At 42.8% G+C, this 14,545-nt stretch overlaps 1 protein-coding gene across 5 annotated transcripts in view; it reads right to left on the reverse strand.

The window, feature by feature from the left end:
- The window catches only part of CNTN3 (contactin 3), a 232,517-nt gene that overhangs the window by 199,541 nt on the left and 18,431 nt on the right, over positions 1-14,545 (reverse strand). The window contains exon 2 of one of the 5 annotated variants that reach the window (XM_077325203.1): positions 413-466. The exons of the other annotated variants lie outside the window; for them this stretch is intronic. The gene's annotated coding sequence lies outside the window, so the exon portion shown is untranslated. The remainder of the gene's footprint in view (positions 1-412; positions 467-14,545) is intronic. 5 annotated transcript variants of the gene reach the window in all.

Genomic DNA, 14,545 nt, shown 5'->3' on the forward strand with positions numbered 1-14,545 from the left:
AAATATCAATATTTATTAGATTTAATATACCTGAACCCCCAAAATAACTTTTTTTGCATCGTCTTACTACAGATCTAATCCAGATCATTAGCAGAGACACTATCCTAATAAAATACCACCACTGCCAAAAAGGAACCCAGCCCACCACCATGTCAAAATAGTTATTTGTGGCTTGGCTGATTGTGATGTGAAGTACACAATCAATGCCACTGCTAACTGAAAGCTAAGCAAAATAATATTTATTCTTTAAAAACAGCAAAAAAAGGGAGGAGAAAGGAAAGAGAATATCAGCCAGTCTGTTTCCTTAGGGGTCTCATTAGATCTTTGCTCCTCACCAAGACAGCAGTTGCTTATTAGAAATCAGCCTCAGCAGGTAGCAGTTGTGGGGCTGCCTGTGGCTGATCCAGCTTACCTATCTCAGCAGGGATCTCTGCAGTACACAGACTGCTGTTCGACTTCCCTGGAACTAATACAAAAGAAGAAGAGAAAGGTGAAAAAAAGCTATGTTTGCTATTTTAGTATCAAGAAATATATTCTAATAGGGTTACTTGGGTCTCATTTCAATAACTCTTCTGGTTCCTTTTTTTCCAAACAGAACATATCTAATAAACTTTGCAAAGGTAATGGCTTCACAGTTCCATCAAGGATTTCCTTTCCAATTCGAGGACTGAGCTATTATAGGCTACTAACCCATTCCTGATGAACAAATGTTCCCCAGATGTCTCCATCCCACAACAATGTATTGTTTCTAGATACAGTAATATTACAAACAACCATATATTTCTGCTGTTACAGTAGATTTGATTGCATATTGATTAAGGCTGACAAGTATGTTCCAATGCTCTTGGGAAAAGGTAGTTTCACATTTTTTTGGAATGGTTAATGTGGGTAGTACCACTGCTTCTTTTTTCTTACTGTTCTTTAATTTTGGGCAGGTTTATGCCAGTAAGTCAACCTAGTTTAAAATAAATGAACGTTATTTTCATAACAGAAGTTGTTGTTCATTGACAATTATAGCTCTGCAATATGAAACTAATTTCATCTGTGTTTTACATCAGACAAAAATGTATGTATGATTCTAAAGACAAAAGGAAGGCTGTTCCAAACCCTATAGGTCAGGGGTAGTCAATGCTGGCAGGGGCTCATGGGAAATGTAGTCCATGGACATCTGGAGGACCACAGGTTGTCTACCCCTGCTATAGGTTATAACAAAAACCAAGGACAGAATACTGTAGAAATGATAAGAATGAGCCTAAATCCTACATTAAATCCCTCACAGTAATGTCCTTGTACGTATTATACACCAAGGCATTTTTTAAAATAGTGAAGGCAACATTCTCTCCCAATTGCTTCTGTTTTTTTTCCATTTCCTCTAAAAGGAAATGGAGAGCTTTCAATTATATTTCTCAAGCTATTTTGATGTGATAGATTTGTCCTCCATAACAATGCTAGACATGAATATATCCTACTTATGTCATTAAAAATAAATGCTTTCATCCAGTCAAAGGTTATCATGGATATGCTATGCCTGAATACTGCTGGTTTCTCGTTTCATGGAGAAAAACTTTTTAAAGGGGTTTATAACATACTGCTCACATTATACATATAGCTATATTGATATCCTTTATCCATTTGTGTCTGTCCCCATGACCTTTCCTCCTTTTTCTGTCCCAACTAGTATTGCCATCCTACTCCCTCAGAGTAGCTCTTTCTCATCCTGGCCAAAGAATCCTTTGAATTATAATTAGGTTTTTTAAAAAAGGACCTGGCTCACAGAGTCACCTAAAGCAATTTGTCAAGAGCTCACTCTTCATCACAATTTTTAAAAAGACTATATTCTCCATATTTTCACAGCCTGTAATATCTTATATTTCTAATTATGATTTCCCAATAGAACTTAATCCTGACTCGCCAATCTGCCTACCAACAAGCTTAGAATCTCATTGTTCTAAAGAGTTTATGAAGCCAGCAGTGAGAGGTAGCAATAGTCAAGGCTCTATGCCCCCACCCCGATTAATTTCAGAGTCTGAAAATCAGGGCTAACTTTATTAGAGCTCCATAGCAAAATATTAAGCATATTGACTCATAAGCAAGTTTCACAGCGATGCAATCATGTCTTGGACTGTAGTCTTAAAAAATCAAAGGAGTGTGTGTGTGTGTTTAACAGTCCTGTTAAGAGAAGCCCCTCCTTTCTTGTGTTCTTGCCCTACAGTGTTAAAGCTCATATTACAAATTCTGATTAACAGGAACTTTCTTTTTAACCTGTGCCATCAAGTAATACATACATACACCACCCCATTAACTATATGTGTTTTTGCCACATTCCATTATACACGTAAGGGTAATACTCCCTGATATGTGAAGTTTTGTTTCTCATTTCTTCAACAGGAGAATGTTCTGGTTTGTTAACATTAGATTTATGTATGCTAAGTGTACCAAGGATTCAGGACCAAATTATATGATACATACTAGTAATAATGCCTGTTGCGAGAACAGGACCTAGAAATCTGGGGCAATGTTCCCCTCGGGGACGCCAGTGGGCAAAAGGGGAGGCAGTTGGTGGACGTACTGAGGCAACTGGCCCAGGGGCTGTGCCTGTGATGGCTGAGCCTTGGTTGGAGGGGGAGCCTTGTCTCTAGATCTTTGGACCCTCGTTTTGGCTGCTTGATGTAGATGTGCTATCTAGGTCCAAAGTCTGTCTTTGAAGAGTTCGACTTCAATCAACTACCTTTGAGACATCCCACCATGGTCTCAAAACATCTTTCCAATGAGTCTGGAGCGAAATCAGGTCAGTTATCCATCAGGAGATAGAGTTGTGTGTCATCTGCATAATGGTGACAGCCAACCATAACTCCAGATCTGCTGGGCAAGAGAGCACTTGAAGATATTAAAGAAAATTGGCGAGAGAACTACTTTGTGTGGAACTTCACATTGAAGTTGGCAGAGATGCCATAACATCTAGTAGTATCAGGAGTGCTGACCTGCCACAGTCCAACAAGAGTGACCACAGGATACTCACCATGAAGGGTCCTTCTCCCCAGAAGTTACAGAGGACATCTTGTTGAATGTGGGGAAGATAATGGAGCAGATATTAAAGGGAGTGATCTGCACACATCTGGAGGACAATTTGGGGATCCAATTTTGGGGAAATATTTGCAACTACAAAACACCAAAAAAGAGGGCAAATCTGCAACCAACAAAGTACATACAAAGTTAAGATATATGTGTGTATGTAATCATTTGATCAAAATTCCAGTGAATTCTAAACTAAATACATAAATATATCCCCTACTATATAAAAGGCAAGCTATATTGGCAATACCTCTTAAAGCAGTAGATGACAGGAGTGGGCACGAGGTGGTGTCCTCTGACATGCTGACATCTTTTCTGTGTGTCATCAGCATGCGAGAGGATGCCATGCCTTGTACATCCCCCCAAAAAGGGAAAATATAAGAGGTCCCCCCAGCCATACAGTTTTTGTTTCCCGTCCCTGGCCTTCTACTAATGAATAGGACCTAAATATGACGTTATGAGATGTTAAGTAAGATACTCCAAAACAAAAGTTTATCTAACATAAATTATTTGTTAGGAGAGACACTTTGTATTATCCTGTTCAAAACTCAGTTGCTCTAACTGAAGACAAGCTATTTCTAAAAATGGTCAATTGTACTTGGTACTCACACTGTAAGAGCCTCTTGTGGCGCAGAGTGGTAAGGCAGCAGACATGCAGTCTGAAAGCTCTGCCTGGGAGTTCAATCCCAGCAGCCGGCTCAAGGTTGACTCAGCCTTCCATCCTTCCGAGGTCGGTAAAATGAGTACCCAGCTTGCTGGGGGGTAAACGGTAATGACTGGGGAAGGCACTGGCAAACCACCCCGTATTGAGTCTGCCATGAAAACGCTAGAGGGCGTCACCCCAAGGGTCACACATGGCCCAGTGCTTGCACAAGGGATACCTTTACCTTTACCTACACCATACTGTGTGTCCCAGGCTGCTTTTAACAGTTTATTGGTTCAGTGAATCTTATCTTGCATTGCAGTGTCCTCGTGCCTTCTTGAGTTGCCATTGTAATACTTGTTGGGGTCTCTGTTTCTGCTCTTGTTGGGCACCTTCTGTTTCAAGTTCTCCAAGTATGCATAGTTTACAGTTACCTTTTGTGTATTACAGGCTGCGAGGGCTTGAAAAAGTCTCTCTCATTACTTGGTTGGGTAGGTACTGATGTTAAATCACTACTCTCCCCTCTGACTTTAATTCTTGGCCCCCATCTTCTCTTTTTAATTGATCCCAATTTTGGTCATTACTTTTGGTTTTCCCACCTAATTTAACTCATGGGATTGTTGCAAGCATACAATGAGAGAAGACAACACTATATTAACCACTCTTAGCTCTCTGAAAGAAAACCAGGGTGGAATATTTAAAACTCAGTTCGTTTGTAAATCCAGCAGTCAAAATCAAGCAGGAAATAAAATAATTATTGTTTGTGGTGACTCCACACCTCTCAGAAGTGCAGCTTTCCTGTTTAGAACTCAGCCATGCAACTGAGCAGCTTGCCTTAAGAACATGGACTGACTGGATCCACACAAACTGCGGCATATGCTGAAGCAGTAAATTGGCTGGTTCGGTGTGCATCTTGCAGATTACACCACTCACTTTCATAAGATCTGCCGTACAATGATAGCTGAACTGCAAGCAGGCAAATCAACCCATTTATTACACAAAGACGTTATTACTATCACTCCGACAACTATGAGCTTATTCAACTGTAAAAGCAGCAAAATTAAAGGACAACGAGAACATTTTTAAACCATTATTATATGATAACCAATACCATTCAAATTACCTCCACTGCATTAAAACTCCACTAGAATTACAACAAAAATTAGGAAAAGGTTACTACCAATAAATATGCCTTTTAAAATGCCGACACATAAACCAAGTATTTAAGTACTGACAGAGTATGCTCTTTAATGGGTTGCAGTTTATATTTTAAACACTGTGTTTCTAGTATCTTTCTTTAAAGTAGCTAACACCATAATGTAAGACAGAATAGTCAATGGACTAATAAAACAAAATAGTTCCAATGAACCCTGACAGTACGAAAGGTATGATTACAGACAGAATTTGCTGGTGCAGAAGTGTGATAGGTGATCCCCTGGGGGAGATTATAAACCTCTCCCTTATATCGGGAGAATTCCCTCAGCAGCTCAAGGTGGCAGTGGTTGGCCCTCTTCTGAAAAAAAAAAAAACATTGCTGGATCCGCCAGACCCTGCCACTTACCGCCTGGTATCGCATCTTGCATTCCTGGGTAAGGTAGCTGAGAGGGCTACCGTGCACCATCTCCTAGCATATCTGGAGGAAACTTCGGCCTTTGATCCATATCAGTCTGGCTTCTGTCCTGGCCATGGGGTGGAGACCATTTCGGTCACCCTGACAGATGATCTCTGGCGTCAGCTGGACCAGAGCAGATCAGCCATTCTCATGTTATTAGACTTGTCAGCCGCATTTGATGTAGTTGACAATGAGCTTTTGGTGCACCGCCTAGCTGATACTGGGATTGGAGGGGTGGCTCTTAAGTGGCTAACCTCCTTTCTAGAGAACAGGTCACAGAGGATTGCTGTGGGGAAAGAGCTATCCAACTCCTTTGCACTCCCATGTGGGGTGCCAAAGGGAACGGAGATCTCCCCTACATTATTTAACATCTATATGTTCCCTCTGGCCCAGCTGGTATGGAGCTATGGGCTTGGGTGTCATCAGTATGCTGAAGATACACAGCTCTATCTCTTGATGGATGGCCGACCGTATCACCTCCAGAAAGATTTTCCAGCTGTTTGGAAGCAGTAGCTAGATGGATCAGGAGGAGCTGCCTGAAACTCAACCCCTCCAAGACAAAGGTTCTTTGGCTGGGCCAAAGGGAGCAGGAAGAGGAAGTGCGTATTCCCTCCCTGCCTGGATGGGGTGAAACTGTCATCTGAGCTCCAAGCCAGGAATTTGGGAGTGATTCTGGATGCCTCACTTTCCATGGAGGCCCAGGTCACCAAAGTAGCCTGGACGGCATTTTTCCATATATGCCAAGTATGGCTACTAGTGCCCTACCTGCCCCCAGAACACCTAGCCACTGTGATTCATGAAACAGTCACTTCTAGGTTAGACTTCTGCAACTCGCTCTACATGGGCCTACCCCGTCCCTGACCCAGAAGTTACAGCTGGTACAGAACGCAGCTGTATGGGTCCTCACTAAATCATCTTGGAGGACCCATGTTCAGCCTTTACTATTAGAAATAGAAAACATGAAGGGATACCACAGTGATTCACTCCACTCCTTGGCTGAGCCAGATGAGTTCCAAAGCTGAATTATTTCTGCTTCTATTAACTGTTTGATGCTTTGTTTTTTTGGAATTAAAAGCTGGGTGATGAATGTTTCCCTGGAAACCAATCTGACATTCAGCAGCAACAGCACTTTTAGGCTTATGGATGATCAGCAGTATTGCCAAGGTCCCCTCAACTGATGGAAGGACGGAAAGAAGAGATGGGTATAAACCTCTTTGGTTTCTAAAATACAACATCGTAGATTATTGGATCTCATCACAAGGTAATTTTTTTAATACCAGTCCAGGGAGAAATCTGGAAATTGAGATAAACATGAAAATAACTCATCCCAATACACATTAATACCATATTGTCATTAATTCAGCAAATTTAACATACTACTGGAAGGCAGCAAAGTGTTATCAGCAAAAGAATAGGTCAACATGGGGAAAAGAGGACCACCTGAAGAAGCTGACTTTACAAGTCAGGCATTCTTACACCATCACTTGCATTTCAGGACACATGCTTCCATCTAAACATCTGCATATACCAAGAACTTTTCTGCACAGTTCAAAACATGCTGTATCAACTTTAAACTATATTGTGAACTTACAATAACAGCAAACACAAGCTTCCCTTCAAAACAAGGTGTCTATTTATTTATTTATTATTTAGATTTGTATGAACTGGCTCTCAGTGAACTGGCTCACAGTGGTTTAAAGGTAAAGGTATCCCCTGTGCAAGCACCAGGTCATGTCTGACCCTTGGGGTGACGCCCTCTAGCGTTTTCATGGCAGACTCAATACGGGGTGGTTTGCCAGTGCCTTTTACAAGCATGTAAAATACAGAATCCAGTCCACAAGAATAAAACAGCAATATCAATAGTATAAATCAATATCCCCATAAAATATCTAAAACAGTATTCCAATGGTGGAATAATTAGCAACTAATCTCATTTCCCACACAGGGAACCACTGGGTTGGTCTAGAATCAGGTAGATCCCAAGAATGGAAATGTATCAGAAGGGGGTTGATCACATGATGGCTTGGGCACAGCCATTTAATACCAGCCCAACCCTTAAGGGGAGGGGGGAACCTGAGCTTAGCCACCATCTAAAAGGAATCTAAAAGGTTGAGCAGAAGAAGTTTATATATTAAAATGCAAATATTTATTATCATTCATGTCCACATATAAAATATTAAAATGTCAACATTAGTCCCGACCTATTGCACAAATCCAAAACATATTAACACATGGATAAATGACAAAAAAATGTGTTTCAGCCCCTCTAGTCTAATATTTAAATACTAGTAAAAAAGCCCATTGTATCCAGAAGACAATGGGCGCTAGCAGGCAGGGACCAGAGGGAGGGGCAGGCGAGGGACAGAGCAAGGGACAGGGTACCTGAAAGAGGAGGCGGGTGGCGGCTCCTCGGCGTCTCCTGGTTTTTGGTGGGGAGTCCCAGGCGTGGTGTGCTGGGCTGCGGCGGGTCCTGTGCGTTTATTTGATCTTCTGCGGCTGGGGGGGGGGTTGGTTCTTTCCGCTGCTTCCAGGAGGCCACGGCCGCGCCCGCGGGGCCGCGCCCGGCCGCGCCCGCGGGGCCGCGCCCGGCCGCGCCCGCGGGGCCGCGCCCGGCCGCGCCCGCGGGGCCGCGCCCGGCCGCGCCCGCGGGGCCGCGCCCGGCCGCGCCCGCGGGGCCGCGCCCGGCCGCGCCCGCGGGGCCGCGCCCGGCCGCGCCCGCGGGGCCGCGCCCGGCCGCGCCCGCGGGGCCGCGCCCGGCCGCGCCCGCGGATCGGGCCGCACCCGCGAGCCGCGCCCGCGGATCGGGCCGCGTGGGCGCGGCCCGGCCGTGGTTCCCTCTCGGCGGCTGGAGTCTCGGCGGCTGGAGTCTTGCCGGGGGCTCCCTCAGGGGCCGGCCTGACTCGTCAGGCCGGGAGCAACTGCGAGCCGCGCTGCGCGCGGCTCGCAGTTACTGAGGCTGGGAATCAGAGGGACCAATCGGCAGGCGCTTCGCGCCTGCCGATTGGTCCCTCTGATTGTCTGTCATGAGGAAGGGTCCAATCCGGACCCTTCCTCATCCCGGACACATCCCGCCCCAGAACCCCTTACTATTTTATTTAGTCCGTGGCGCCCGCGGCGCCACGGGCGGTGTACAGATACTCATGTGATGTAATAATGGGGACTAAAAGGTGGTATAAAACAGAAATGAAGAGGCTCCCACACTTATAAAATATGTCAGAAATATCACTCTTGGGGCTTCCCAACTGAAATATTTATTCCTCAAAGTTCAACCCTTATTGAAGCCCTCTCTCAGCCTGAGTGTATTCTCATGTGTCTCATAGAATGTGTCACAATGGTTATATGAAATGTAGATGAAAAAAATCAAGAGCCTTTCTTTCATTTATACCTTGTTCATTTTCAAAGCTTTTGGCGCTGTTCCATCTTATAGTCACCAATCTGAATTTCTATTGAATCTGTAACAGCAACAATTAGTTCAAGGCAAAGCCAATGTACTTAGAGACCAAGTGTTTAGCTCTGCAGTTCTCAGATAATAGAAATTTTAGATCATCACCAGCTGAATAAGATAATATTGAAAGGTCAAGAAGTATAATAGCTCTGGACTAAAGCACAGTGAGACTTTCAAGAGCATCAAGCTGTTAACCTCCCAATAAGACATGTTTGATACCTTTGCTAATGCCAGCATAGAAGATGAAATAAGTAGCTCATGCTACATCAGTACAACCTCCATATTTCATCCTCTTTGACTTCTAAATTGTAAACCAGATATCAAAGAACAGGAAGAAGCAGAGCTGGAATGTATGGATGCTCTTAAAAAAATCTTTTTATCAGAAAAAAACAAAAAATAATAATTATAACTCTAGTTTACAATCATAGATGGAAAGAAATAAGATTAACAGATGCAGCTGACCATTCTTTTTGACTCCACTAAGAATATTTATAGGGCAATATTTCAAGTATTTTCTGCATACAAAACAGTTAACAAGCAAGTCTACTTTAACTGATAACCTATTTTACAAAATGAGCCAAGAAGTTTTTGATAGGTCATGAATAATAATTGACATACTCCTTTTGAACAACCCCCGCTGCGGAGCTCAGCAGCTGGCAGCCAGCAGTTTATTTCACTTTCCTCGTTTTGAGGTGGGGAGTGAAAAGTGAGGTTTTAAGTGGTTGCCAGACATTTAAACAGCGAACTGACAGGCCAGCCATTTAAACCCTCCCTTTCACTTCCCCTGTTTTCGAAACAGAGGGAAGTGAAAAGGAACACTGGAATGGGGGAGTATTGATTCAGGCAATAGAATCACCTGAATCAATAGAAGAATTGATTCAGGGTTTAACAATCTGACTCTGAATTGTGATTCAGTTTAGGAGATGCCAAAAAAAAAAGGGGGGGGGGAGGTTGGCATCTTCTAAACCAAATCACATACCCATATTTACCACAAACTCTAACTGTAGTTGTCATAAAATCCCTTAAGCAAATGCATATTAAACAACAGAATATAAAAGCAAATTATACTGAAAACATAAAATGCAATTATATAAAAGCAACTGTCATTTTAGTATTCATCCTAAAAGTCTCCATCTGATCTGTATGATTTCATTCATTAACGTCTTTCATTACAATTGCCACATTAGAAGACATTTTACAGATAGTAAAATGGCAGGCAAGAAGCAAAAACTAAACACTCAATGTCCTGAAAGCAAACTTCGATCATTATTTTAAAAGCTTTCCATTAGCAACAGTAAATTCATAAGAAGAGAACCAACACAATGAAATCTGTTAGCAACTTTATACAAACAAGCACACTTGGTCTTTAAAAAATGGCTGCTTTCACTCCAAGGATTTCTCACATTTCAGCCACACACACTGGGGGGGGGGGTGTATATTTTATCACATAATATACATATGTCTGCAAAGACCAACATTTTCTTTAGTAATTTCTCTCATGTTTCCCAAGTGTCTTGTGTATGTATGTACATTCCCAAGCCTCTTAAGTTTGCTGATAATTCCAGCCACACATGTGCATCAGTGTGCAGACAAGCTGCTTATTGCTTACAAAGGCAAAAATATGGACAAGATTCTGTAGCCATGTTATCATGCCGACATGCACAACTAAGCCCTTTGCCACTACTTCCTGTAGACTGGCTTCTTGTCATTGGCAAACTTACCAAGGCAAGCTTAGGCTGATGCCAAACCTGTACCTTTATGCCCACTCCTACTATATGCAAGCAGAGCCTTTTCTTAGGGAAGCCACATCTGCTTAAGTAGGAGTCTGCCTGCCCTGTGCCAACTTTGCCCACTACTGTTAACCTGGATGGCAGAAGTAAAATGTGAGGACAGGAAACACTGCGTGGATAAAAATGAACATTCAGAGAATCAGAAAGCCCTCTCAAAGTCAATAAAGCAGTACAATTATTGATTAAAAGTAAAAATGCTGTACACAGAAATGCCAATCAGCATGGCCACGTTTGGCAGCAAAAATGGCCTTCTTGTTGGCTGGTACGAGGCCAGATTTGGTGGAAGGAAGACGCGACTCAGCATTGGCTTAAAAATGGCCACAGCTTTTAATCAAACAACCTCCCACGGAAGGTTGGCGCTACACCAGGTGAATGAGCCTTACCTAGGCAGTCTGCTGACTGCCCCACCCACACAACCTGATAAGAAGTCCATCAATGTTCCCCGCCGGGAATACGGACTTCCAATCAGATTTCTAATCATGGGAGATAACTCATATGGAGGGCCAAAGGGCGCAAACCTCCTTGACTACCTCCAGAGTCATCTGGTCAATTAATGAGCCACTCTTGCCGCCCCGCCGGGTCAGCTGGTCACTCATTAGAACCACCTCGTTAAGGAGGTCCCAACCCCTGAGGGGAGTCCGATCGCATACCGCCTCCCCCAATAGGCTCATTCTCCTGTGTTCCAAATGCTGTGACTAAAACACTGCAATCAAAACATAAACAATTAAACCATACAACATAATGGGTGGGAGGGTGGAATTGTTCGCCCGCACTCCAGACAGAGGCAGGGAAGCAACGGCCAACGTCCTCCCGGGGCGTTTAAACCCCCGCCCGAGGCTCGCGCGCCTGCCGCCGCCGCGCCCCGTGCCCGAGCCCCGCACGAGGAATGCCGAGCCGGCGCTTCCCCACTCACCCTCCCCCAGCCAACCAGCGGCACCGGTAAGTCCCTGCCGCTTCATTCTGTTTGGGGGGATATCTCTGTTGAGATATCTGTTGAGACATGATCTCTTCTTCTTGTTCCTCACTCCTCCTGGAAACATGAAATGACAAACATGATAGCAAAATGCATTTCAGACTATGAGATTTCTTGGTTTACTCTCAAATACTGAATACGCTTGACAAAGCCGATTAAGGTAAGTTAGGTATACTGCTCATTGACTGGCTGCCTAGTTCCCAGTGGTTGCCTGAGAGTTGACAGAGATGCTCACACACATAATCCTGGACTGATTACTCTGGGGGACTTCAACATCTAAGCAGGGGATACCTCCCTGTAGATGGCCAAGGACATCATAGCTTCTTTGACAACTTTGGGGCTGTCTAATCATGACAGGCCCAAGATGAAAGAGGCCACACCATGGGACTTAATTTTTTGCTTTGAAGCAAGGTTTGGTTTCAGGACTGGATATTCAACAAACCACATACTGACTCTATTAGGGGTGCACATCCAGATCTACCCAAGCCAAAAATATATCTGAAAATACTTTATTGGTATTTTTCGAGTATATTTCAGCATCCCAAAGGTGCCTGGGAGTTTTGGGGGGAAACCAGGGGGAAATCCTAATAAGATCACAGATATATTCAGGAATTACCAGGTAGACCCAAAAAATAGTGCGGGGCTGGAGCAGCTTGTCCTTGCCTCTCAGTAGTTTGTTGGGCTCCTACTACAGTCCCTTTAAAGTTTAAAGCATAAACACTTTAAGATTTCAAACATGTACTCCCTTGAAGGTGTGGTAGGAGTTTGGAATGTTGTTCAAAGCCTGGAATATTTTGATGAAAATAGGAACCATAGAGGGTACAAATATGTACTCTACCATGAGGTCCTTAGAGTTAGGGTAGGGTAACTTTTTTATTACTTTCTTTAACATATACCAAAAAATATAAAGGTACATAGGTAATACAGAATAAATAATCAGTACCGATCCAACCAAGCTAAAATTTAAGGAGAAAAGATCCTGTGTTTTCTTTATTGAAATTTAATAACTATGGAGCTCTTTCTTTCAAAAATACCTTTTTTCAGCCATATCAAAACACTAAAGAGCATAAGGCTTTACAAAAAAGCAAGAACGCCCACAGAATAAAGGATTTGTCTGTGGCCCTCACCATTACACAATATAAAGTGGGGGGAGGAATCTCACGTTGATTATATTGCAGTGATTTTAAAAGTATGACAAGAGCTGAGGTTTTGTATCCTGCTTTTAACTATCTAAAAGCCTCTTTGAGACTCTTTCCACACCGGTAGCCACGTTGGTCTGAAGCAGCAGAACAAACTTTGAGTCCAGTGATACCTTTAAGATCAACCAAGTTTCGTTCAGGATATAAGATTTTGTGTTCATGCACCACTTCTTCATTGGTATCAAGGGTGACTTTGTACAGGGACAAAGTTAAAGCAAGCACCACAAAGGGATCATGAAGCAGGATTAATAGGAAATTTAAAAAAATATAGGACATAGAGATTTCTATGACGAGGTAAAGGAAAGCTGAATGGGCTACCAAAGCTAGACACAATTTTAAAGAAACTGGTTTTGAGGCACAGAAGATAACTTTACAGTTACTTAACACTTAAAAAAACCACAACATATTTCTTATTCCCTCCAACCCGTGGACAACTGGTCAGTTGGCAATATCAAGAATACTTGAAATTCTGTACACTGAGAAGATATTTTCTATCTCTAGTAACAAAGCCAGAAACAGTAGAATTCAATAATTTCGCTTCCCTAGCAGTTTGGCCAGAGTATGTGTTTTGTTTGTTATAAAAATAACGCAGGGCAGTGAAATTATCTCTCCAATGGGATCACAACAAAGAACATAACAATTGTATTTCTGTGATTTCAGAAGGTGCCCAACAAATTGAAGAATCGTTTAAAAGCAACAGGCCTCGTGTCGAGCTCAACCCAACTCTACTTAAACTAAGAATACTGGGATCATCAACAGCCATAACAACACTAAGGCCTCCCTGATCTCAGGTTTAGTGTCCATGGAATAACCACCATTTCATCATTTATGAAGAAAAGTTAATAAGGAACTCTGAAACCTAAACACAGAGCTCCACAAGCTGTATGCTGTGTATGTACGCATAGAATTTCTTGCCTAAACCATTCGTCCACAATGCGCTCTATTTAAGAATTTATTTTTCTTCAGCTGATGTAGAACTAAATTGAGTGCTAAATTTATCCTTCGGTACAAATAAATGTTAGAAAATACATCGGCTTCAACCCAAATCTGGGTGGGCTCCCATTCATGTAGCTTCACAATGCCTCATTCTTACCATATTTAGTCAACAGAGGCAGAAAATGGGACAGATGGTAAGAAAATGAAACTGGAGCCAGAGAAAAATAAAAGAAAGTCACTTCACATACAAAAAATACCAGAATACTTCCTAGAGTGCAAGAATACGGCACTGAAGGATGATTGGTAGCTGACACTATGCCACAGTGATTGACAAGCCCAAATGGGGCGGGAAATGGATTGTCCTGACTTTCGCTCAGGCACCTGTCTTGTCAGGAAGAAAAAACCCGGGACAAGGCAGTAGGCAAACGTAGGAGAAGACTCCCGTTCAGAAACGAGCAACTGTGCATTAGCGCAGCGCTGATTTCAAAAGACGAACCAGCATGCCTTAGATGCCTCTAAGTGGAAAAGGTCCAAAGTACCAGCTTCTTCAGTATCATGATGCATCTGAACTGAAAAGGTAAGGTGATGGGAAACGTGAAGTACTACTACATTTGCATAGGCTCATTGTTACCAAGTAATCATCATCTATTGATAGTGCTTTGGTTAACAGAAATGTACAAGCTATGTACAATTCAAGAATGCTCCCTATATGTTCAACACAGACACAATGAACCCCAGGACTGAACTTTAATACAGACATCTTGCAAGAGGCTTCATACATGCTTCATACACAAGAAAATGTGTTAAAACTACAAAAGAATAAGCAAACGAGACAGTTTCAAGAAATATAAAGAAAATCACTTGCTGAGATAAGG

Source organism: Paroedura picta, chromosome 3 (genome assembly GCF_049243985.1).
Source record: "Paroedura picta isolate Pp20150507F chromosome 3, Ppicta_v3.0, whole genome shotgun sequence".
NCBI lineage: Eukaryota > Metazoa > Chordata > Lepidosauria > Squamata > Gekkonidae > Paroedura > Paroedura picta.